Below are 27555 nucleotides of genomic sequence, written 5' to 3' on the forward strand. Positions count from 1 at the left end.
TTTGTTTTGATGGCCCTCTGACACTTCTATCGTACAAACCACCTGCAAATATGGTTTACCTTCTATCTTGTGATGAAAATGCAATAATAAATAATTCAAGTGGCAAACCAGACATGATTCATTTATAGAACCAAACAAAAGGAGGAGTAGATAAATTTGATCAAATGTGCTCCTCAATGTGGTGCAGCCGCAAAACTAATAGATTGTCAATGACTGTATTCTATGGCATCTTGAACATGGCTTTTGTCAATTCTGCTGTAATTTATTGCCACAATATGATCAAATAAACCATCAAACAAAAGAGAATTCATTAAACAACTCAGCACAGATTCGGTTAAGCCTTGAATGGAGATGAGACTTGAAACTCCGACTTATATAGACAAAAGACAAAATATAAGCCAAATTCTCGCAAAACCTACTGATTCAGGTAATAAACTTCAGGCACGAGAACCAGAGCCCAAAAGAACATTAATACTGAGCTTTTTGCTGCTAAAAAAATAGAATGTCAAAATTAGTGTGCTGTAAGTGCAAAAAGTCAGTATTTTCTGAGAAAAAAGTTGATGTCTATGTAGATTGCTCTAAGAGTAAAGCTAGTAATTAAAAGCATAATTACTTTTAATGTTTGCCCTGTGAATAAGAAATTAATGTTAAAAAAATATAAATTTATTCAAAAAAAACATATGTATAAGTTGATTTTTAAGAAGATGATTTTTTGTTTGAATATAAGCATAATGATTTGATTCGTTGTATTAAATACCCGTGATAGTAGTATTCATTGATAAAACTGTGTTTTATTATTAGTTTATATACCAACCTTAACTTTCCATCAAATAATAGGGCATAAGTAAGTATATTTTGGCCAACAGGCTGTCATTTACATGTGCACGCCTCTGAGACGTATGTTAAGGCTTTATGTACCTATAAAATAGATTAGGCTTCTAGGGTTAATGAATTTATTTGTGAACGCCGGGATTAAGGCTCGTTCACAAATAAATTCATTAAATTTATTTGTGAACGCCGGGATTTAAGCTCGTTCACAAATAAATTCATTAAATTTATTTGTGAACGCCGAGATTTAAGCGCGTGCTTGAGCACGATTCGTTGTAGAGGCCGCGTAGGTATACATAAACATTTAATTTGATATTCGAATTACTGAAGTGATATTTATTTAATAGTTTACGTATTTGTGCCAACTACGCTTTGAAGAGAACCTACATCGCCAAATATGTCCGCGTAAATTGAACCTAAAGGTCCATTTGATCCGTCTCGTTTAGCAAGAATAAGGATTTCTGTTTGTCCCGCAACAAACGGAAAAGGAGTTACCATACAACTGGAAGAAAATAATTTGAATGTGATAAAAATAACGCATACAATAAAATTATTATGTTATGTCACATTGTTGTCATATTATTTTGTTTCGAAAAATACATTTTGGTATGGTTAGCATTTACAAAACGATGAACTTGGTAAAACCACAAAAACTTTTCGTAAGTGTATAGCAGATATAAAGGCTTACATTTAGAAACTTGTAAATCTCTTTGTACGTGAGACGCGAATTCAGTATAAATTATGTAAATGAGCATTATAGGGATTTAACAATATTGAGTCGTGTATTCTCAAACTTTCACTGTTCACTAAAGAAGATGAAATAATGTTGGAAGTCTTTACGTGAATTGAAAATGACGTCATGTCTAACTAACTAACCATCACACCGTTTCTCTGTGGGGGTAAGCAGATAGGACGGACAGCCAAACAACTCGGTCATGGCACACACTTCTTGCCTCATTCACATTCATACATCGTCTCATACATACTCTTCTATTATTCTGACCCTTGACATAGTCCGACTCGAGTATCTGATTAACTTAATCGTGCGATGTCTTCCTCGGGCGTCCCCGACTTCTGCTACCATTCGCATTCTCCTTACACTCCTTTCTTCGCTCATTCCCAAACCATCTAAGCGTCTCTTTCTTAATCATACTTAGTACGCTTACATCAGCCTTGCACTCTTTGTAGAGCTCCACACTTTTCACACGATCGTACATTGTTTTACCACACATACGCCTCAGGGATGTCATTTCAACAGCATTCAGTCTACTTTCATCCATTCTGCACCGCAGTGGGTGGGCTGGAACCAAACGCTCATCACTCCTGGACAGCCTGAATCCCAGATTCCTACCCACCCCTCATACCTTTCCTTTCCAGACCTTTCCTTTCACCTCCTACCCTTATAAAAATAAAAAAAATGAAATTCATGAACATACAACACAACAATTTTAACATCGTTACAGCGGCGAGTAGCAGGCGTCCCCGGTGCGGGCCAAAACTGTTGGTAAATTTTGCCAACATTCGCGGCCTGCACAAAAATTTAAATTCCGTCCATCACCATCTTTTGTCCCAACGTCCCAACCTTCTTTTCCTATCCGAAACTCAGATAGCCGAGCCGCCAGACTCCTCCTATCTGGACTGCCCGGGCTTTACCCTCGCAAGCAAATTCCGACTGAAAGGAGGAGTCTGCCTCTATAGTCGAGCTGACGTCAACTGTGTGCGACTATTGAGTCTGGAAAACTCCAGATTCGACGTAATGTGGGTGCGCGTCAATCTTGCCAGTACGGCAAGATTTTACGCGTGTCTATACCGCTCACCGAACCATAGCGAATCAGACACTTCCGAGCTCTTCAAACATTTGAGCGATACTATTGATGATCTCTTGCCCCGCTACCCTTCGGCCGAGTTTGTTGTTCTGGGGGACTTCAACGTTCATAACGAACCATGGTTGAAGTTCTCAGGACCAACGGACTCGGCTGGCCGACAGGCGGAATCCTTTGCCATTTGCTACGGATTAGAGCAATTGGTTCAGGAGCCTACAAGGGTTCCTGATGTCCAGACTCACCGCTCCAACCTGTTAGACCTATTCTTAACTACTGTGCCACACGGTTATAAGATTGACGTCACAGCGCCTCTGGGATCATCTGACCACTGCCTAGTGACGACATCAATCCCCATTAGCCTCAGACCAACCAATGAGAGGCTGAGGAGAAAAGTGTGGCACTATAGGTCAGCAGATTGGTTCGGTATGCGGGCCCATTTCAACGCTTTTCCGTGGTCAGCTGTTTGTTTTCGGACTTCGGACCCTTCAAGATGTGCCCAGGAGATTGGTGAAGTCATCAAATCGGCGATGGATGGCTTCATACAATCGACTACTAAAGAAACTGGTGTGGGCTCAAAGCCGTGGTTCAGTCGACAATGCTCCGAAGCAGTCCGACGAAAAAACGCGGCTTACCGAGCCTACAACACATCTCGAACGCCCGAAAGCAGATCAGCATACAACAAATCGGCAAAGGAATGCAAGAGAATCATCAATAGGTCAAAATTCGAACACGACCTGCAGATCAGCAAAAAGCTGGCTGCCTGCCCGCATGGCAGCAGAGCATTCTGGTCGCTTGCGGGCTCAATAGGTCGAAATTTTTGCAAACCCAGTTTGCCACCTCTTACCAGACCTGACGGCTCACTAGCAAACACCGCCACCGAAAAGGCTAACTTATTAGGGAAAATGTTTGCGGAAAACTCGACCCTCGACGACGGGGGTGCTGTTCCGCCGTCGGTTCCTCACTGCGGCTTCTATATGAAAAAGCTGAGGATCCGGCATCGGGATGTACTCCACGTCATACGGGGGCTCGATGTTAACAAAGCTAGTGGACCTGATGGAATACCTGCCCTGGTATTGCAGAGGTGTGCTGCGGAAATAGTTCCAGTTTTGACAAAGCTCTTCAAAATGTCCCTGAAGTGTGGCACTGTGCCCTCTGGTTGGAAAAAAGCGGTAATTCACCCTATTCCCAAGAAAGGTGACCGCTCCAACCCGGCCAACTACCGCCCCATAGCGATCACATCAGTTCTGTCCAAAGTGATGGAACGTGTGATCAACGACAAACTGCTCACATACCTCGAGAAGAACAAAATTATCAACGACCGTCAATACGGATTCCGGCGGAACCGCTCGTGCGGTGATCTTCTCGCGTATGTGACGCATGTTTGGGGGCGGTGCCTGGAACGTCACGGTGAGACCCAAACGGTCGCACTAGACATATCCAAGGCCTTTGACCGGGTCTGGCACCGAGGACTTGTCAACAAATTGCATTCTTACGGACTTCCCGCATCCCTGTGTACGTGGATTGCTAACTTTTTAAGGGATAGGTCGATTCAGGCGGTTGCTGACGGTTTCACCTCTTCCTCGCACTCCATAAATGCTGGCGTCCCACAGGGATCGGTTCTGTCTCCGACTTTGTTTTTGTTGCACATCAATGACCTTTTGACATGTGCACCGATTCATTGTTACGCGGATGACAGTACAGTTCATGATAGCTTTTTGTTTTACAAGCCCCCAAAGGGCACACAAACACAAACTCCAACGGCTCGGAGGGCTTTGAAGCAGAGAATGGACGGTTATCTCGAGAGTATTTCCTCCTGGGGTAAAAATAATCTCGTCGAATTTAATGTTTCAAAGACCCAATCCTGTCTGATTACGTCTAAAAGGGATCCAAATGATAATCTAGTCTCCTTCAACGGAAGCAATCTTCCGAACAGGCCTTCCATTGATATGCTTGGTGTAACTATAAGTGACCAGCTCAGGTACGGGGGCTCCATCGAAGCCAGAGTAAAGTTGGCCTCTCAGAAGCTGGGCGTACTGTACAGGGCCCGCAGATACTTTAATAGTACACAACTGCTCACCCTGTACAAATCGCAAGTGCGCCCTACTGTCGAATTTGGCAGCCATCTCTGGTCTGGAGCCCCAAAATACCTGAAAAAAACCCTTGACTCTGTGCAGAAACGGGCGGTCCGTTTGATAGATTCCCCAATCTTAACAAACGGACTGCAATCTTTAGAGCACAGGCGTCAGGTAGGTATGCTGTCCTTGTTCTATCGGTATTACAATGGAAGATGCTCTGAGGAACTAGCGTCATTGATCCCTTCAGCACCGGTGCGTAGTCGGGATACACGCCAAACGCGCGCCCAACATTTGTACACAGTTGACACTTGTCACATGAGAACGGGTCGCTTCTACGATTCGTTCTTAAGTTCAACAGCTCGGCTGTGGAACGAACTGCCGGCCTCTGTGTTTCCTCCCTCCTACAACATGGGACTCTTCAAGACCCATGTTCACTCCTTCCTCTCCAAAAAAAGACCCTCCACACAGCATCCCCAAAGATGACATAGGCCCCGAGGGAAATTATTTTCTTCAGGGCCTCCTGTGTGGAGTAAATATAAAAAAATAAATAAAAAATTCTCTGCCAGTTCCATACATCAGGGTACATACCAACACTCCATTGTGGACTGCTAAATTCGCTCCCTTGGAAATTTTTTTTGTTAACGCCCACTGCGTTGAGTCCTCCATTAATGGAGTTACCTGCATTAACCCTTCTTTTATTATCTCTGTCAGCCTTCCCATCTCTCGTAAACATACTTCCTAAATACACAAACTCATCCACCTGCTCCAAGTATTTCTCATTCACAACTATATTGCACACTGTTTTCGTACTCTCTCTTTCAAACACTATTACTTTAGACTTACTTACATTCATCATTAACTCATTCTTCATACATACTTCGTTCATCCTAGACACGAGAGACTGTAGATCTTCCGTACTGTTAGCAATCAGCACCGCATCATCAGCATACAACAGGCAAAATACTTTTAGATTACTCAAATTTAAGGCATATCTCTGCTGTAATTTATTTATTTAATATTAACCCTCACAATAAATGCAAGTTACTAAAATACAAAAAATATATTAAAAAAAAATTACATACAATTTGGGGGCGGTTTTGGTGTCGCCACCCCGAAAACTATTTATTGGATAGCCAACACCTCTGCCATTAGTCACCCCAAGTGATTTGCTGATTCCCTGATGATCTGGTGATTTAGCAGGAGTGCTCGGGTTCATCGGGTGAGGTGTGTTCAGGATGCGCCTGCCCGCCAGCTGCGTGACGTGCCAGATCATGAGAGGCTGGTTTAGGGAGATCGTTTCACCTCTCCGTCACTTCTGATCCCTAGAATCCTACCCAATCCTCATACCTTTTTCCTTCCCAGAACTTTCTCTCCTTTCTTTCCGTCGAAGACCCTCTACACAGAATCCCCAAAGATGATATAGGCCCAGAGGGAAATTATTTTCCCCAAGGCTCCTGCTGTGTAGAGTAAATATTAATTAATAATAATTGTGTATTTCGTAATTTTCTGAAGAAACTTTTTGAAGTGAAACTTCTTTACGCGCGTCATGCATTTTCGAGGACCGGAGTAAAACCGACTCATGACCGTCACGAAAAACCGTGATCATTTCGCTATAGAAGCCTAGCTTATATTATATACGTAGTTTAGGTCACTCTCCAAACTCAGCTTCGCGGTCTAGAGGCAGAGCGTCCGACTGTCGTCGTGAAGAACCGAGGTTCGATCCCCGCTTTAACTATTTTTTTTTCTTTTTGTGATTTTTTTAATACGAGGAAAAGTGATAAAATGCTCTCGTGCTGCGATTTTTAGATATTTTGACTATATGATATTTTGGTCGAAATATAGCTTACAAATCAAGCCGGTAGAGTCGCTCGGTTTTTTGATTAATTATTTTTATTTTGAATCATTAAAATTACAAATCAAGGCCGATAACGTGACTAATTACCCCCGCAGGCATGCGTGATAAGTTTTATTAGTAAAAAACACAGCCGTAAGTGAGTTTTTCAAAATTTAGAAATGTTTTTCAAATTCAGACTCCATACGGGTATGAGACTGTTAAAACACGATAGATCTTTTCCAAAACGGATAAATATACGGAAATATTTTGAAAAACGACAGATATGACTTCACACTGCCGATATATCTTCGATTCGACCCTATATAAAGCGTGAACGAGACGTTATGTTATATTATTCATTTGCCGTGTTTGAAAACGAAAATTTGCGCGGGACAAGTCAATTGAGGAGTACACGTTGTATACGCGGTTCTCGTCGCGCGAGATACCTCTCCTCGCGGTCTAGAGGCAGAGCGTTCGACACTCGTTATGCAGGACCCTGGTTCGAATCCCATATTTTTATAACTTTAAATTTTTTTTATTACATGTTACTTATAAATATGTCAATAGACAGAAAAAAGAGAGAATGAAATGAAAAGAGAGAGAGAAGAATACTAAAAGTTTCACTTCCGTCGTGCGTAGGCTTGCCACACACTGTATTTTTTTTCTTTAACCATTTGTACTATAACTATCGAGTATTACAACTAACTTACATGATGATTACAAACCGTATACATTTGGTTTTTACTTTCAATAAAAACTATTTATATATTGCTAATTAACGCCCTTTTAGTGGCTGTTACAATGTACAGTTTTTTTCTTTCTTTCGGTTCTTTTCAATCTGACTCGGCGTAAGTATTTCCCTTCGTTAGTATTCTAAACAATGAGGAGTACAATATGATTAAACACTGTAACATGGTTAAAATAACTGTCAAACTATATTATTTGCAACTTTGACCAAAGTAGCAAAATTAGTGCAAAATCATCGAAATTCTCGCATTCTTGTTTAATCGGCTAATAGAATTACAAATAATATGAATGCGCGGGCTGCAGCATTCTTGATGAGTCAGCTGATTATGGAGAGGCATAGATTGCAACCTACCGAATTCTATATTGCATGTTGCATTCTGTGTGGCAAGTTGCAATCTACGTCCTGCGATAATTAATCAGATAGGACCTCCCCACATTCAGCGGAATGCTAATTGAGGAACACAGCGTAAACTGATGGGAACTCTGAAGTTATAAAACGACAGTAGTGTGTTTTTTGAGTATCCATATGTCGGAACTAAGTTTGAATTGCCCTTACTTCGGGTGAAGTTAACCAAATATTTTCAAGAGTGGAAGTTTCTGTCAATATTGCCTGTGATTCTAGCACAGTAAAATCGATAACTTTACGATATCGGATCGATAGGCGTAACTATCGATGATTTTATACAGATTTCTCGAGCACAGTCACGCTGTTGATAGCCAGACAGATACTGATAACGCATGATAAAATCTTTCTTTGAATTGACATTCATAAACGTCAGACGGCCATGTAAAAGTTAAAAATATTAATTAATAGACTAGCTGATGTTGAATTGAAATATTAATTTAAAGATAGGTACATTGGCAGTCTACATGTTATTTAAAGATAGGTACATTGGCAGTCTACATGTAATTTAAAGATAGGTACATTGGCAGTCTACATGAAATTTAAAGATAGGTACATTGGCAGTCTACATGTAATTTAAAGATAGGTACATTGGCAGTCTACATGTAATTTAAAGATAGGTACATTGGCAGTCTACATGTAATTTAAAGATATGTACATTGGCAGTCTACATGTAATTTAAAGATAGGTACATTGGCAGTCTACACGTAATTTAAAGATAGGTACATTGGCAGTCTACATGTAATTTAAAGATAGGTACATTGGAATTGGCAGTCTACATGCAATTTGAAGATAGGTACATTGGCAGTCTACATGTAATTTAAAGATAGGTACATTGGCAGTCTACATGTAATTTAAAGATAGGTACATTGGCAGTCTACATGTAATTTAAAGATAGGTTAATTGGCAGTCTACATGTAATTGAAAGATATGTACATTGGCAGTCTACATGTAATTTAAAGATAGGCACATTGGTAGTCTACATGTAATTTAAAGATATGTACATTGGCAGTCTACATGTAATTTAAAGATAAGTACATTGGCAGTCTACATGTAATTTAAAGATAGGTACATTGGCAGTCTACATTTAATTTAAAGATAAGTACATTGGCAGTCTACATGTAATTTAAAGATAAGTACATTCGCAGTCTACATGTAATTTAAAGATATGTACATTGGCAGTCTACATGTAATTTAAAGATAGGTACATTGGCAGTCTACATGTAATTTAAAGATAGGTACATTGGCAGTCTGCATTTAATTTAAAGATAGGAACATTGGCATTTAAAGATAGGTACATTGGAGGTCTACATGTATTTTAAAGATAGTTACATCGGCAGTCTACATGTAATTTAAAGATAAGTACATTGGCAGTCTACATGTATTTTAAAGATAGATATATTGGCAGTCTACGTTTAATTTAAAGATAGGAACATTGGCAGTCTACATGTAATTTAAAGATAAGTACATTGGCAGTCTACATGTATTTTAAAGATAGATATATTGGCAGTCTACGTTTAATTTAAAGATAGGAACATTGGCAGTCTACATGTAATTTAAAGATATGTACATTGGCAGTCTACATGTAATTTAAAGATAGGTACATTGGCAGTCTACACGTAATTTAAAGATAGGTACATTGGCAGTCTACTTGTAATTTAAAGATAGGTACATTGGAATTGGCAGTCTACATGCAATTTGAAGATAGGTACATTGGCAGTCTACATGTAATTTAAAGATAGGTACATTGGCAGTCTACATGTAATTTAAAGATAGGTACATTGGCAGTCTACATGTAATTTAAAGATAGGTACATTGGCAGTCTACATGTAATTGAAAGATATGTACATTGGCAGTCTACATGTAATTTAAAGATAGGCACATTGGTAGTCTACATGTAATTTAAAGATATGTACATTGGCAGTCTACATGTAATTTAAAGATAAGTACATTGGCAGTCTACATGTAATTTAAAGATAGGTACATTGGCAGTCTACATTTAATTTAAAGATAAGTACATTGGCAGTCTACATGTAATTTAAAGATAAGTACATTGGCAGTCTACATGTTATTTAACGATAGGTACATTGGCAGTCCACATGTAATTTAAAGATATGTACATTGGCAGTCTACATGTAATTTAAAGATAGGTACATTGGCAGTCTACATGTAATTTAAAGATATGTAAATTGGCAGTCTACATGTAATTTAAAGATAGGTACATCGGCAGTCTACATGTAATTTAAACATATGTACATTGGCAGTCTACATGTAATTTAAAGATAGGTACATTGGCAGTCTACATGTAATTTAAAGATAGGTACATTGGCAGTCTACATGTAATATATAGGTACATTGGCAGTCTAAATGTAATTTAAAGATAGGTACATTGGCAGTCTACATGTAATTTAAAGATATGTACATTGGCAGTCTACATGTATTTTAAAGATAGTTACATCGGCAGTCTACATGTAATTTAAAGATAAGTACATTGGCAGTCTACATGTATTTTAAAGATAGGTATATTGGCAGTCTACGTTTAATTTAAAGATAGGAACATTGGCAGTCTACATGTTATTTAAAAATAGGTACATTGGCAGTTCACATCTAATTTTTGACACTGAAAAAGGTTGAGTAGTTCATGAGGACATTAGTCATAAATAATATCTCGAAGCTAGAACGGAATCAATTGATCGCGCATTAGATGAATTAATTAAGTCTATGAATTGTATATAAGATTTCAGTTCTGAAAGTTCAGTTAGTTCACTTCCATTTGTTAATAAATCAGTTGTTGTGCATATCGAACGACATTATCCCAAAAGTTGCGCATATTGACATCTTATCTGACACCTTGAGAGCCGCGCTGAAAGCAGCGGGTTTTGCCTCCCGATTATCGGAATCATATTCTGACCGTGCTAGCAAATATCACTAACTGTCTAATTAGATGACGGATTTCATTAATATCATATTGATGTGGGGATTTATTGATCTACCGTGCATATACCGTTGCTGAAATTACTTAAGCCGTGGTCGTTGCCCAGATCTGAATTGTCATTTACTTCTCCGCCTTCCTATTCGTCATTTACCCCAATGGAGGATGATAAAGCCTGAGTAAATAAAAATACCTCACATCAAACAAATCACAAATAAACTTCTCAAAAAAATACACATTTTCCTAAGCATAAGAAACATATATAAAATAAAACAATTGAAAACAATATATTTAGCACTTTGCCAATCAATAATAGAATATGGAATTATTGCTTGAGGAGGAGCTACAAACTCGGCTATTAATTACATAGAAACCGCACAGAAAACGATCTTAAAGGTAATACTAAAAAACATAGACTGACTGATACAGACCAAATATTCAACAGCTGTGACGTACTAGATATACGCCAATTATACGTTAAAACACTACTAAACTACATTTTTGACAAAAAAAATAAATTTCAACATACACAAAATAACACTAACAGACCAGTTAGACAAGCGTAGAAATAAAACATAAAAACTCCGACAGTAAATTCAAGCTTTGGACAAAGACACTACCAATACCATGCTATAAAAGCTTTCAACAGTGTAAAAATTGAAATTAAAATTGAGGAAAATAAAAATAAATTCACACACAAAATTACAAAATGGATTAAAGAACAAAAAAGACAATATTAACAAAATGTCATATAAAAATAAAACCTACACGTAACACACAAAACCAATATAAACACACATCACTCACAAACACACAAGATTATATATTTGATGTATTATTTTATCTTATATTGTAGATTGTATTTAGATTATATTTAGATTATATTTTCATATTATAAAATGAAGGCCTCAGCACGGGCAAGCCACCCAGTGAGGCCAACATTACTGGAAAACTTTGAAATGTAAAAAAATATTGTACCAAATAAATAAAATTAAAAAAAAATATATATATATATTATTTTACATTATTTCAAGACAACAATAATACCGCTGTACAGAAACACGCTGTGAATTTCGTTCCTGTTTAAAATCAAACAAGTAAATATTCTAAACGTATTTGACAAAAAATAGTGCACTAATATATACGGAATTGCAGTAGCAGTGTAGTAAAGAAGTGTCAAGCTGTACTAGTACATCTGTAATAACCTAAATCCGAATTTTTGAAAAAAAAGTTTTCTCTCAAAACATTTGATAAACAGCGATTTACTCGGTAATAGGCCAGTGTTGAACTCAGTTTGTGTGTGTGTGTGTGTACGTGCTACGACGTTCGACCGCCGACCAACATCGTCCACGCAGGGCCGCTAAACCTTTTACCGCTCTACATTTCGAAGCAGTACCATGGACACCAGTGACACCTTTTCTTTCATCTCTGCGGCAAACCAAATTATAAATTCCTTACAAAATACTATAATGGACCCAAGCAATAAGTTTACAAAAGAACAAATGGGGAAATTGTCACCAAAACTCACAGAACTGCTAGGGAATATAAGCCTTGTTGCTACCAAAATGGGCTTTCTGGAGAATAATCAACCTGCTGATATAAAAAAACAAAAAAATATAAAAAACAAGTACAGTATCTTAATTACTCCAAAAAATAAAGATACATCAACAGAAATACAAAATAAAATTCAAAGGCACTTTAAAACCAGCCAATTAGGAATATGCATTGAAGGCATTAAAAAAATCTCCCAAAATCGAATTGTAATCGATTGTGTTAATAAAGAAGACGCTAAAAAACTACAAACTTTAATTACTAAAGATCTACATGATATTGACTGCAAAGAATTAACAAAGAAAAAACCAACAATGATATTCAAGGGAATTTTCAACGACTTTATCAAAGAAGATTTTACTGACGATATCTTGAACAAAAATGAGGATATCAAAATTGTAACGCAAGAAACAGAAAAAAATTCTATTTTTAACATAAAAGCAATAATTAAAAACAAATACAATGACACCGCTAACTACATAGTAGAAGTAGACAGCACAACCAGGAAGATTCTATTAAATAAAGAAAAAATAAACATTGGCTACCAGCGAGTTACGGTTGGCGACGCCTGCCCAGTAATACAATGCTACTTCTGTCTACGTTACGGACATACATCAAGAAACTGCAACCAGAAAGAGAAAAACAATTCGCCTTCCTGCTCGCACTGTGGAGCTGCTCACTTGTTCAAAGAATGTGCCTCAACAAATCAACCGAGGTGTGTAAACTGCACTTTTCAAAATGAGAGATTTCAACTGTCATTTCCTACCAATCATAATGCGAATGATAAAACCAACTGTTTATATTATAAAAAAATGCTGGCATTCGCACAACAGAAAATTGAATACTAATTTGGATTCAAGGTATATTTTTCATAGTAACTCATGTTTATTGTCAATATATTATGCATGTACCTGCACTTTCAAAATTTTAAAAATTAATAATGCTATGACATATTCTTTAAAAAAACATGATGTTCCCTATCAATCTCCAGTATATAAAACAAGTATACTTACTATTAAAACTGAAAATTCTAAGAAATATTCAAAAATGATACAAACAATTAAAAAAAAAATGTCCATAATCAAACGAACTGTCAATATTACAAAAAAATACTTGCTCTCACGGAACAAAAACTGGAATATTGTTATAAATTTTAAAGATGTCTATAAAAATATTTCATATCTATTCTCAATGTCTTACAAATACGCATGTACTTTTGAATATCCACAAGCTATAAAAAATAATAATAATATAGTCTATACATTAAAAAACCGACAAATCTTTCATCATTCTACATACTTTAAAGTCAGGATATATGTATTTAAAACCAAAAAATTTAAATCATTCTCTATATATAAGATAAAAAACCTAAATATTTTCTTCATGATAACACATCTCTACTTACTACACTTTTATGTTTATTTTTACAATTCATTACATCTACGTTCTACATTTGTATATTCCTACCAGAAAATAGAAAATACAATAACAATCCACAACTGCATTTATCGAATGCTAGTAAATTACAGAATACTAAAGTCTAATTATAGATATATTAATTTGTCAAAATTATTATTATATACATTACTAATCCATATATCATGCTGCCAATATTCTATATGCAATAAATCTCTACACTATATGTTCACTTGTACTATTGATATATTCTTACAAACGCTTTTTTTTATTGTAATTATTATAAAAAGAAGAACGAATCAAATTAATTATTGCTGTCAATTAAACAAACACTCACTATGTCTCCGAGTATTATCTAAACATAAAATAAATCTTATAGAAAAAATCAAAACCTACAATTTTAGATATGAACTGAAATCGAGCAAGAATAGTGTTACACTAATTATGAGCATTATTACTTATTCATTTACTCGTAGAATTTTATATACATATTTTATCACACCTAAATAAATACAATGGAAAATTTTAACTTAAGCGAAATTGATAAAAATCTAAATATAGAAGAATACGTATGTGAAGCAGCCAGTGAATGCAATAAGATCTATGACAATATAATAAATAGACTAACAATCTTGCACCTAAACATTAGAAGTATAAATAAAAACATGGATGAACTTTTGGTATCCCTAAATACATTATGTTCACAGCCAGATTTCATAATACTATCCGAGGCGCACATACATGCAAACATAAATATACCAATCATCCCAAACTACAAAAATTACAATACAAATTATCAGATTAATAAAAATAGTGGAATTGTAGTATACGCTAAAGAAAAATTTACTGATATCAATATTACCGAAATACACATATGCAAAGCAAACTGTTTGTCATTAAATTTTGTTTTAAATAATATGCCATTCAATATAATCGCAATATATCGAACACACAGTTCTGATGTACCTTTATTTATAGAAGAATTAAAAAAAATACTATGTAACAAAAACCATCTAAATTGTATCGTAATAGGTGATTTAAATATTAATATTGGTCCTAATAACCACTGTAAAAATAAATTAGATTATATAAATGCTATGAATGAAATGAACTTTATATCATGTGTAAATAATTTCACAAGAGAATTTGCAAACCAATCGCCATCATGCCTGGACCACATATGGAGCAATATTAAACACACAGAAAAAATTAAATCTATTATATGGAAAAATGATATAACAGATCACCATACAAATATTTTTATTTATGATTTCAATAAAAACTTAGGATTATATGACTCTAGAAAAAATATTAACATAATTTCCAAATTGAACAATGTAAAATTAAACAATAAATTAAGTAACGAATCTTGGTCCTCAATACTAAATTGCCAAAACCCAGACATGTGCGCAAACTTCTTTGAAGAAACTTTAAATGCTCATATCGCAGACTGTACAACCTTTATAAATAATCAACCAAGTTCTAAATTAAGGCAAATCAAACCATGGATTACGCAAGGATTACTCATATCTATCCGGAAAAAAGAAAAACTTTTCATAGACACAAAAAAAAACCCTACCAGTAGCCAAGTAAAAAACGAATACAAAATATTCCGGAACAAACTCATTAAAATTATCAAAGACACAAAAGAAAAATATTACAGGGAGAAAATAATCCTCACAAAAGAAAACCCTAAAAAAACATGGAACACTATAAATGAAATAATGAATAAAAATAATAAAAATAAGTCTACAATAAATGTCATAAACAATAATGGAACTAACATAAATGCTATCCGTGAACCAAAAATGTGCGCAAATATTTTCAACAAATTTTTCGCTACCGTCGGTCAAAAACTTGCATATAAAATTGACCAAAATTATCAACCTGATGACATACATGAAGATAAAATAACAAATAGCAATCTTTCAAATTTTAAACCGACTTCAGAAAAAAATATTGAAAACATAATACAATCACTTAAAAATGGTAGTGCACCAGGATACGACGGTATAACTACAGAAATCTTGAAAAAATACTGCAATTTTCTAACCAAACCGATTACGCATATAATTAATGTAAGTACTAAATACGGAATATTCCCGTCTAACTACAAAAAAGCCATTATAATCCCAGTATATAAATCCGGAGATCCAAAAGAAGTAAACAATTATCGCCCAATATCCTTATTATCCAACATTGCAAAAATACACGAAAAAGTAATAAAAAAACAAATTACTGATTATACAGATAACCAAAAAAGTATTAACCCTAGTCAATACGGTTTTAGAGATAAACTTAGCACACAAGACGCAATTGCAGAATTAACTAAGATTATTTACAAAACATTAGATAGAGGCAAAAAATGCTTAAGTATATTCATTGACCTCAGTAAAGCTTTTGATAGTGTCTCACATTCAAAATTAATTAATAAAGTAAATAATATAGGAATTACTGGCAAAGCTAAAACATGGTTAAAAAGTTATCTCTATCAAAGAACTCAACAGGTTAAAGTAAACAACGAATTAAGTGAAATAGAAAATATAGATTTTGGAATTCCACAAGGAACTGTTTTGGGACCTTTACTTTTTATAATATATGTTAATGAACTTTTTCAACTCCCAATCATTGGAAACATCATATCTTACGCAGATGATACAGTTATAACTATTGAAGGAAATTCATGGAATGAGGTCGTAGTATCAGCTAATAATGCAATAAATATCGTTAAACTATGGTTTGACGAAAATTTATTGACACTGAATGTCGAAAAAACCCATTTTATACCTTATAGCCTAACAGGGAATAACTCAAATGTAAATCTAAACATAAAAATTCACGAAAGAAATTGCCTCCTGAAATTCGCACCCTGTAATTCAAACTGTATAAACATTAGTAGTAAAAAAGAAATAAAATATCTTGGAATAATTATTGATAATAACATTAAATGGAAAAGTCAAATAAATTCCACAGTAGACAGAATGAGAAAACTAATCTATATATTTTTTAGACTAAGAAATATTGTATCATTAAAAATACTAAAAGATATTTATTATGCATTGGCGCACTCTGTCCTACAATATGGAATCGTGGCTTGGGGGGGTGCATATAAATCATCCCTACTCCCACTGGAAACTATTCAAAAAATACTAATAAAAATCATCTTAAAAAAGCCATATTACTACCCAACTATAAATGTTTTTCAAGATTTCCCGGTTCCCCCACTTACAAAAATTTATGACAAAATTGCACTTCTACAAATACATAAAGATTTCTTTAGTAAAAATAATTTACCACAATTGAATATTAGCAAAAGAATAATATCTGTTGGAGGACTAACCGTGCCACTAGCACGAACCACAACAGCACAACATCACTATATATTCAAGGGTGTAAAATTATTTAATAAATTACCCCTTGATATACGATCGGAAGAAAACTACGAAAAATATTAAAAAAAAATTAAATTAAAATACTCTTGTACCACCTCATAACTTTACTTATTGTTTAGAAATATGTTTTTGCCTTTTAAATTCTTTGAATCATTTATTAACTAACCTATATTTTTATTACTTTTATTGTTATTTTTTGTGTTATTTTTTGTTTTATTACTAATATTTTTTGTTTAATTTAAACAAATGTAAAAATATTTTTGTTGTCCTCTCCTAAACACAAGCAGCTGCTTTATTAGGAGAGTGATTGATATATTTTTGTTTATATTGTTAAAAAAATTGTAACCTTGTTTATATGTTTCAATAAATAAAAAAAAAAAAAAAAAAAAAAAAAATATGTTCTGATTGATTTGTGACCAGGGCAATACTGGGAGTATCTACAACAGGTATCTAGCCCGGTCGATCGATAAAACCTTAAATCGATATGACAATGACTAATCCATCGTCAATGGTCAGTTGGCGAATTTTGCAAGCACGTTCAGCATTCTGAAATTCAGTTGATAAAAGCCACTGTTCTTAGTGCGCTCTCTAAGGTGTAAATATATACAACATTAGAATAATAACGTTTGTTTTTCAAAATTACTGGATAATTAATGAATGGAAGTTAACAAACGAAGCTCTTAGAATTGAAAGAAATCTTACACGAGATCAATGGATAGTTCTCACGTAAGTGAGAATATCTGTAAAAACCCAGTATTAAAATCCATAAAGAAATAAATTTATTCCGCTCCAGCTTGGAGAAACGAAGTTGTTCAAATATCACTAAAGCTAAAGAACTCATTAAGTAGCAAACTAATTCCCTCTTTAGTGTCTATAAGTACATGCACTGCAAATATACAGGGTTTTCCAATATGAAATGTTATTTTGAATAGCCCGCTATTTCGGTAGATGTTACTTTTGAAGCTGTCATTTTTTGACATTTGACAAGTAGAAACTACGCCATTAATAAAAATGGATCGATACACGCTTCAAAAACGCTTCTTAGAGAGAGGCTTTTCAATAATAACTCTTGGGTTTTCCGAGCCCCAGATGCGACAATTTCGCTTGTTGACGAAGCCACCTAGGTGGAAATGGGCCTCATCACTCAAGATGATTTGCATTTGATTCACCCAAGTGAATTTTAATATTTTCAATGCGTTGTTGAAGCGTGTATCGTTCCATTTTTATTAATGGCGTAGGTTCTACTTGTCAAATGTCAAAAAATGACAGCTTCAATAGTAACATCTACTGAAATAGCGGGCTATTCAAAATAACACCTCTTATTGGAAAACCCAGTATTATACCAGTCTAAATGTCTTGTTTATAATCATTCGTAAAACATCCATAAATTAATCCAGTTTAGGTTTTGTTTCGAAGAAAGGTGCTCTGGGGAAATTAGATGTTGAATTTTGTATGGAAAACCATGATAAGTTCTGCCTTCGTTCTTAAATTCAGATAATATATTTAGTTGAACTTTATAATAAGAAAAGCAAGGCAAATAGTCCAGAATGGAGACCAACCTTGATGGTATGGAAGTGATGCATTAAACTGGCAGAGGAAGCATGAAAGTACACTTGAGGCGAAGCTTAATACTAAATCACTCTTTTGATTAATCTTTATAACGAATTGGTGTACATAATGAATACCAAAAAATATGCATTAGATAAATTGAAAGTTTTCCTATCATTTTGCTTGAGTAGAATACAAATAAAATAATAAATTACTCATTTAAGAAAATATAAATTTTAACTAATAAAAAAAATATTTTTTCAATAGAAATTTATGAACGCGTAAAGGAAACAACTTAAAAAATATACAGTATTATAGCTAAAATTATCTGTGACAGTTTCACTTGATTAATTTTTTTGCTTTCTTATAAAATTATTTACAAAATAAATAAAAACCAGTTTTGTGCTTGAAATTGGACGTTTCTTGACTCCGTTTGTCAAGCGATTTTAATGCCTATTACCTACAATACACCAAGAATATACACATTTTTTGCTTGTAGCTTCCTCTTAAAGCGACATAATAATAACGAGGGTTTGCTCGATGTTCACATTTTAATTATTTTTTTATGAACGTATTACTAAAATCTTAAATGTTTGTAGAGGGAGCCCTCGGGAAGTTTATAATTCATCATTAAAAAAATCGATCCCACGGAAAGATCTAGGCCTGATAGGGCAAAGTCGACCGTAGGCCCGTTCATTACGCCGGGCCGCGCGTCGAATATTGTTTTTACACGAGTTCATCACTTATGTTGTTAATTCCATTTGAGATTTGATAGGGCAAATTCAATCTCAGGTCTGTCCAATACACAGGGCCACGCATCGCATATTTTTGAGCATGGCTTTTTCACTTACGTCGTTAGGATTCTGGGTTTATTTTTGGATATTGTCTCGTCATGCTGTAGAAATGCGATCGCTGAGGTTACGAAAGGGACGCTTAGGTGGTTCGGGTATGTGGAGCGAATTAACGAAGAAAGGAAGGTAAGGAAAATATATGATGTTAAGGTGAAAGATGGAATTGCATCATTAAGTACACTTCATGTAGTATCCTTTTTATTTTCGCTAAATTATTAATTAACTGCTACTAACCTAATTTGTATACAATACTGGCGCCATGGGTGCGTAACTTACTGATATAAAGTATATCGGAACACAGTTCATGAAAATTATATTATTTTCGCATTTCGTCATTTTATAAATTATTATTTTTTTTGATGTCACTATTTAAAATTCCTGTAATATTCAAAAATCTGTAGATAAAAAGAATTTGACATTCTCTGACTATAAAAATATTACCATTCGTTATTTCGGCTACTGGCATTATATCTAGCTCTCTCAAAATTTAGGCGTACTCAAAGAATTTATATATAAAAATGCAAAATCAGTCATTTTAAATACATGTACAATTACGAAAGGTTCTACCGAGCCGAATCCTCTGATATGAAAATATCTTGAGTCGGTGAATTATTTTCTCATTTGATCTCTGGTGAGTTGACGTGTTGTTCTTGTATTATTTTGTATTTATTATGCTTATATAATGCACTTACATAATGTGGATTGACTAGATGATCATTTGTGGAAAACTGTGTGGAAGGGTTTTTAATATTAATAATAATTATTATTATTATTAGTTATTTAAATAAAATATTTTGACTTCGATTAATTATTGATCATTAACTCAAGGTTGAATGCCAACATAAAGAATACATATTTTTTTTACTTAATTATAAACACGGATTGAAAAATTTATTAAATTGGTTGTTAATTATAATATAATAATAATAATCACGCAACCATGTTGCCATTATATTAAAAAGTTTTTTTTTAATTACCTCGAGGAAATTTATTTTCCTCAGAGCCTATTTCATCTTTGGGGATGCTGTGTGGTAGGTCTGGAAAGGAAAACTGTTCAATCCATCCCTCCCACTGCTTTGCAGGGCGATGGGTTGTGAATTCGGCTGTAGAAGTCAAAGGCCAGCGCCACACTTGACGGAAATTCCGTCGCGTAACTTCCGCGGGAGTCAATCCGTTACCATACGTTGCAGCCACACTGAATATTTAGTGGCGGATTATCAGTCGACTGCCAACGCTTATACGGTATGATCGTAATAGATCCGATAGAAGTGATAGCTATTTATGAGGCATAAGAAGAAGAAAGAAAAAGAAAGCGTAAATATTGGGTTCATCCCATAAATACTCTTCGACTAGAAATTGGGCAATTTCATACCTTGTATACATATGCAACTAAGAAATTATCCAGATAAAGCATTCGAATATTATCGAATGTCCATACAATCATTTGATGTGTTGCTGAATTTAACGAAGGACTATATTACCAAGCAAAATACAAAACTTAGAACGGCTATATCTCCCGAAGAAAGGCTGACCGTTACATTAAACTCTATTTTGCACTTCGATAATAAATCGTTCAGTGTCGAACATCCTGTGCGTGCGTCGTCGCCGCGTGTTATCCGCCGAATGTGGCGCGATGCATACAAATACTTGGAATGCGACGTTGCCGATCTTCCGCCGACGGAAGATCGGTGCGCGGAGGACGGAGCAGACGCGAGTCAGCGGTCCGCCACGGAGCGACCGATCGTCCGCGACGGAACGACCGATCTTCCGCGTAGTGTGCCCGCTATTTGTAATTTATATGCAATTGCATGTATTGGCGTTCCGTCGCGAAAGATCCGCGACGGAATTTCCGTCAAGTGTGGCGCTGGCCAAAGGATCTCCCTCAACGGCCCGCTACGGAAATGGCGGGCAGACGCATCCGCAGCCAAGACCTTTACAAACATATCCCCATGAATACGGGTGTACTCCTGCTTAGTCGCCAAACGTAACGAACAACTTGTGGTGAACAAATGAAAATGGCAGACGCGTTTGTTATCCATGGACAGTAAGTCTATCACGGAAAATGTACAAACCTTTTATTTAGATTACAATGTACTTAATCTACGTCAAACGCATTTGGTATTTGTAAATGCAGCGATCCGGTTGCAGCGGTGCACCGTGCACTGTGTACAGTTCCCTCGTAGCACAAGTGTACAGTCAACTCAAGTAATTAAACAGCCAGCTTATACGAAACAGGGGTTTCTATTAGTTGGGGGCGGTTGAGGTGAACGAAAGCGGAAATTAAAGCATTTCGACAATATAAGGCGGGCTGCGGTTTTCAAACTGTGGGTATTGAGGAAGGAGGTGGGTTAACCAAACCATATCATTATTATTCATTCTTTCTCGTTCTTCATGACGGTACTTGACCATATCTTTAAGCACCTGTTGACAAGCCAATTCAATTGGCTTATCAGGACTTGTTTGTTGATATGTATTAACATGGTATTAACTATTTATTCAATAATAAAAAAAATAATAAAAAATAAATAAATAAAAAAATAAAAAATATATCATTAATTATTTTTCTCATACTTTTGACGACCTCTGTGGTTGAGTGGTAAGGCTCTCGACTTGCAAGCCGGGTTCAAATCCCGTAGTGCGCAAGTAAGTTTTATTTAATTAAATTGCGCTACTTCACAAATTACTCATTTAAAATAATATGTTTTATATTGGTGGAAATGAAAGATGCTCTCAGTATCGCCCTGGTGTAAGACCACCATTTAGAATTGAAACGGCGTTGGCCATGTTTGGTTACCAGATCTGGTACTTCACGACCTTGCTCTTTCTTTTCATCTCCTTCTCTTCCCCACTATCTTAAGCCTCACAACATACCCCAAACTGGTTCCAGACGATTGGGAACAGTTGGGACTCTTGTGCGGTTTCATATTTAGAATGAATGGGCAATTGAATACTGTCTCTTATATCGTCCTGGTGAAAATCACCATTTAGAAATTAATGTTATCTTAAACTAATATTTATAGATGAAACTTGAATAATCGGGTAGTTCTCTGTAAATTGTTCCCAATTATAAAGCTATGAATCATTCCCATATAATAAATATTAAAAAAATTACTTCAGCCAACCGATTATCAAATCAGAAGGGTCTCAACAAAAGCATTCTCTACTTGCAAGCAAACATATTCAAGTCAATGTCATTACTTGTTTTAAAAGCTGATTGATTGATTGATTTATTCTGTGGGAAAATAGTTTACCATGAACGTATTATAAGATTAACTCAAAATGAATGATTTTGTGATTCCAAAATGTACAAATAAATGCAGTGAAAGATAAAATATTTAATAAACTACCAATTAAAAATAATACCATTTATACTACTAAATTTAGGTACAGGATGGCCGTGAGTAAAGAAGTAAAAAAAAAAAACTTTTTTAAAAAATCTGTTGTTTTTTTCCATAGAAGAATATTATTTTCTCCATACAAATTATTCAACTTTTGTACATAAAAACTTAATTTCGAAAAAAGTTTTTCATCTTTTTTACTATCATGTAGGATATCCTGTATAATCTAGTAAAATGGCTATTAGTTATTTTTTTATTAATTAACGCCCTTTTTCTGGGCTTTTACAAATGAATATTAAGAAATATACATTATTTATTGGACATAACTGAATTGCTTCAATAAAAACATTTTATATTTGTTTAAAGACAAATTGCAGATGTCCACTGACTTGGCATAATTGTTTCCCTCTATAAGTATTCTGGGCAAAGAGGAATACATATGGCAGTTAGTCCCAGAATTTCTGCACTGAAATAAATCCTGACTTCTAGTATTACGCTCTGGAATCCGGAAGCTTATCAATTCTAGCAATACCGGATCAACAACTAAATCATTTAGAATTTTATATAGAAATACCAAGTCAGTGAAAATTCTTCTGTCTGACAATTTGAGCATATTCATATAATGTAAAAGAGTATTGTGGTTCAACATAATTGCTGGAATAACCATTTTAGAATTAACTTATTATTATTTAGATTATTTACTTTGATACCCTACTGCCCTTGTATCGCTAATAATTGAAACACATTACCAACGACTTATTTTGTAATGCCTTATATACTCGTACCTACCCAAATCTATGTTTATGAAATTATTGATGTGATTGATTTGTATTTGTTTATTATAGAATGCTCATACTGCTGTATAAGTATTTATATTTATAATATTCTGTTAATTTAATCCATTGATATAACTGTTAATTTATTGTCTCATTATTTTATATATATACAGGGTTTTCCAATTTCGGCCATAAAAAATCATTAATCATCTCTCGATAGCGCAATCCATTCACCGTAACTGTTGCTCCAGCCTCATTTTCTAAAAAGTAAGGTCCAATGACTCCGCCGAACCATAAACCGCACAAAAAAGTCACACGTTGAAGATAAAGAGGCTATTTAACAATAACTCTTGGGTTTTCCGAGCACCAGATGCGACAATTTTGCTTGTTGACGAAGCCATCGAGGTGGAAATGGGCCTCATCACTCAAGATGATTTGCATTTGATTCACTCAAGTGAATTTTAATAATTTCATTCTGTTGTTGAAGCGTGTATCGTTTTTATTAATGGCGTAGTTTTTACTTGTCAAACGTCAAAAAATGACAGCTTTAAAAGTAACATCTACCGAAATAGCGGGCTATTCAAAATAACACCTCTTATTGGAAAACCCTGTATATACCGTTTTAAATTTTCGATATTATGGTATGATAATCTATAAAATTAGTAAAGAGCAAAAGCTGGAGGTAGGCGGGGCGATAAAAAAATAAGGGGGCAGTGAGTCACAGAGGTTTGAGAAGCTCTGATATAAGGCATTACTTGCAAATCTCATCCAACCTCTACTGCTGAAAAAAAATTCTTCCAGTCATCCGCGATTAATCGAAAAGTTAAGTTGTCTTCGTTAGTTTTAAAAGTTGTACATGCGGAATGGAGTTCTGATTACAACCTTTTCTTAATGTACGAGTTGCGGCAAAAGTAATGCCATAATGTGAATGAATAATTTTAGCAAATGGCGTTAAATGGCATTGTGTTTTGACATCTATTTTGTAGACAGATAGAGAATTACTTGACAACAAGCAACTGAGTGATACACACTCGAAGATCGCGGAATTGTTGTTACTGCTTATTTGACCAATTTCCGGTCTGTAGTTTTAACATGGCGTTTGACCGAGAATCTCGTGCAAACCTTCAAATAAACTTTCTGCGAAAACAGAACCCATTTTTGAAGTGAAACTTCTTTAGCCGCGTAATGAATTTTCGGGAACGTAGTAAAACCGAGTCAAGATCGAAACGAAAAAGCGGGTACCCCCACCACCGCTCACCGTTCAGAAAAATGGTGTACAAAATTCGTTGTAATTATTAAACAAGTTAAATAACGTATTTTCGCACAATTTCGCAAGTCCAGTATGGTCTAGTGGCTAGGATACCTGGCTCTCACCCAGGAGGCTCGGGTTCGATTCCCGGTACCGGAAATTATTTTTGGTCAATTTTCTGAGATACTGTTTTATTTAATTTGTGTTTTGATTATTTCAGGTGATATTTTTAAGAATTCATTTTATTAAATACAAGCAGTGACTTGAAAAAAATCATAAAATTGTTAATTTTTCAATATGGACTTTTGGCAGCCGGGATGTATTTATAATTTCACAATTATTTTAGGAATGCGGAAGCACATCATGCAAGATTCCCATTCTTGCGACCCGGGTTCGATTCCCGGGCAGTGCACTCCTTTTTTATGGAGAATCATTATTTTTCAAAGGAAGGATATTTTTGATATTGTATTTTAGCTCCAGTAGTATGAAATAAATTTTTATTTCATATTATATTCATATACCCCCACCACCGCTCACCGTTCAGAAAAATGGTGTACAAAATTCGTTGTAATTATTAAACAAGTTAAATAACGTATTTTCGCACAATTTCGCAAGTCCAGTATGGTCTAGTGGCTAGGATACTTGGCTCTCACCCAGGAGGCTCGGGTTCGATTCCCGGTACCGGAAATTATTTTTGGTCAATTTTCTGAGATACTGTTTTATTTAATTTGTGTTTTGATTATTTCAGGTGATATTTTTAAGAATTCATTTTATTAAATACAAGCAGTGACTTGAAAAAAATCATAAAATTGTTAATTTTTCAATATGGACTTTTGGCAGCCGGGATGTATTTATAATTTCACAATTATTTTAGGAATGCGGAAGCACATCATGCAAGATTCCCATTCTTGCGACCCGGGTTCGATTCCCGGGCAGTGCACTCCTTTTTGAAGTGAAACTTCTTTACGCGCGTCATGCAATTTCGAGGAGTAAAACCAACTCATGACCGAAACGAAAATGCGGGACCGATTAAAGTTCATTTGATGTAGTAAAAGTTTTGAAGTAAAATATAAATGCTTCTTAGCTCATCTCGACAACTGGCGTTGGTGGTGTAATGGTCAGCATAGTTGCTTTCGAAGCAGTTGATCCGAGTTCGATTCTCGGCCATGGAATATTATTTTTTTGTTTTTAAGGAATTTTTTTTTTTTAATGGTTGACCATAATATCAATCCACTAAGTAATATTTTAGGCCTGTAGCATAATTGAAAAGTTAAAGAATGATATAAAATTTTTTATGATGTTAACGATAAAAAAATGAAAAAAAACATAAAATTAAAATAAAAAATGGGCCAACGGCACGCGGTGTTCCCAAGCGGTCACCCATCCAAGTACTGACCGCGCCCAATGTTGCTTAACTTCGGTGATCGGACGAGAACCGGTGTGTTCAAAATGGTATGGTCGTTGGCAAAAGTTAAACAATATTAATTTCTATTCTACCTGCCAATAAATATATGAAAATTAGTATAAAAAAGCCCTAATAATATTGAAAAAATTAGCAAGGTGTGTGCGAGGTTGATAAAAATAATCATTACATACGCGCTTGAAAAAGATCGTAATTACATTAATAAGTTTGTAGGAATTTTTTTTTTCAATGGTTGACCATAATATCAATCCACTAAGTAATATTTTAGGCCTGTAGCATACTTGAAAAGTTAAAGAATTTTATGATATTATTAATTATAGTAATGATAAAAAAATAAAAAAAACATGAAATTAAAATAAAAAATAGGCCAACGGCACGCGGTGTTCCCAAGCGGTCACCCATCCAAGTACTGACCGCGCCCAATGTTGCTTAACTTCGGTGATCGGACGAGAACCGGTGTGTTCAACATGGTATGGTCGTTGGCAAACGCTAAACAATATTAATTTCTACTCTACCTGCCAATAAATATATGAAAATTAGTATAAAAAAGCCCTAATAATACTGAAAACATTAGCAAGGTGTAAATATTATATACCTAGTTTAACTCACTCTCCTAACTCATCTTCGCTGTCTACAGGCAGAGCGCACGACTGTGGTCGTGAAGAACCGAGGTTCGATCCCCGCTTTAACTAATTTTTTTTTTCTTTTTTTATAACTTTTAATTTTTTTTATCACATGCTACTTATAAATATGTCAATAGACAGAAAAAAAGAGAGAATGAAATGAAAAGAGAGAGAGAGAAGAATACTAGAAGTTTCACTTCTGTCTTGCGTAGGCTTGACACACCCATTTTTTTTTTCTATTCTCAAACATTCAGTTTACAAAATAGTGAACAATTATACAAAAAAAAAATTATAATTATTAACAGTATGCGTTTGGTTTTTAAATGACAATGTGCATATTTCTTAACGGATCCAGTTCTCACCTATCTCCAACCTTGCTGAAAAAAGATTTGAAATTTAGAACAATGACAAGAACACTTTGCAAATTTCAAGTGCATTTGTTTGTAAAAGACTGAAGAAGTTTTGAAGTACTGGAAGCAAGTTGTTTGCGATTATCGTGAACATGAAATTGCTTAAGGCGATGCACTACGTCATGTAATATTTTAAATTGAGCCGCTATCAATAACGACCCTTACGTAGATGGCGATAAGGTTTAAATTCCCGCTTAACACCATCCGCCTGTTTTGATTTATGCAAGAAAAAAACATGGCCAAAAGATGCCTTTTATTTTATTTTGTGGATGTTCAGGCATAAATATTTTTTTTTTCGATCATTTTATAAATAACTTAATTTTCCACATTATACAA

At 34.9% G+C, this 27555-nt stretch overlaps 1 protein-coding gene and 2 non-coding genes across 3 annotated transcripts in view; 1 reads left to right on the plus strand and 2 right to left on the minus strand.

Moving 5' to 3' along the window:
• Dh44 (corticotropin-releasing diuretic hormone 44) overlaps nt 1-27555 on the plus strand; it is a 435996-nt gene that overhangs the window by 212564 nt on the left and 195877 nt on the right. The window lies entirely within an intron of this gene.
• Nucleotides 26111-26229, minus strand: LOC149411077 (5S ribosomal RNA). The gene has a single exon (XR_016304966.1). It is a non-coding gene; the product is annotated as a 5S ribosomal RNA (ribosomal RNA).
• Nucleotides 26552-26670, minus strand: LOC149411078 (5S ribosomal RNA). The gene has a single exon (XR_016304930.1). It is a non-coding gene; the product is annotated as a 5S ribosomal RNA (ribosomal RNA).

This window comes from Hesperophylax consimilis, chromosome 26 (assembly GCF_061612785.1).
Source record: "Hesperophylax consimilis isolate HC1 chromosome 26, BYU_Hcon_1.0, whole genome shotgun sequence".
Classification (NCBI taxonomy): domain Eukaryota; kingdom Metazoa; phylum Arthropoda; class Insecta; order Trichoptera; family Limnephilidae; genus Hesperophylax; species Hesperophylax consimilis.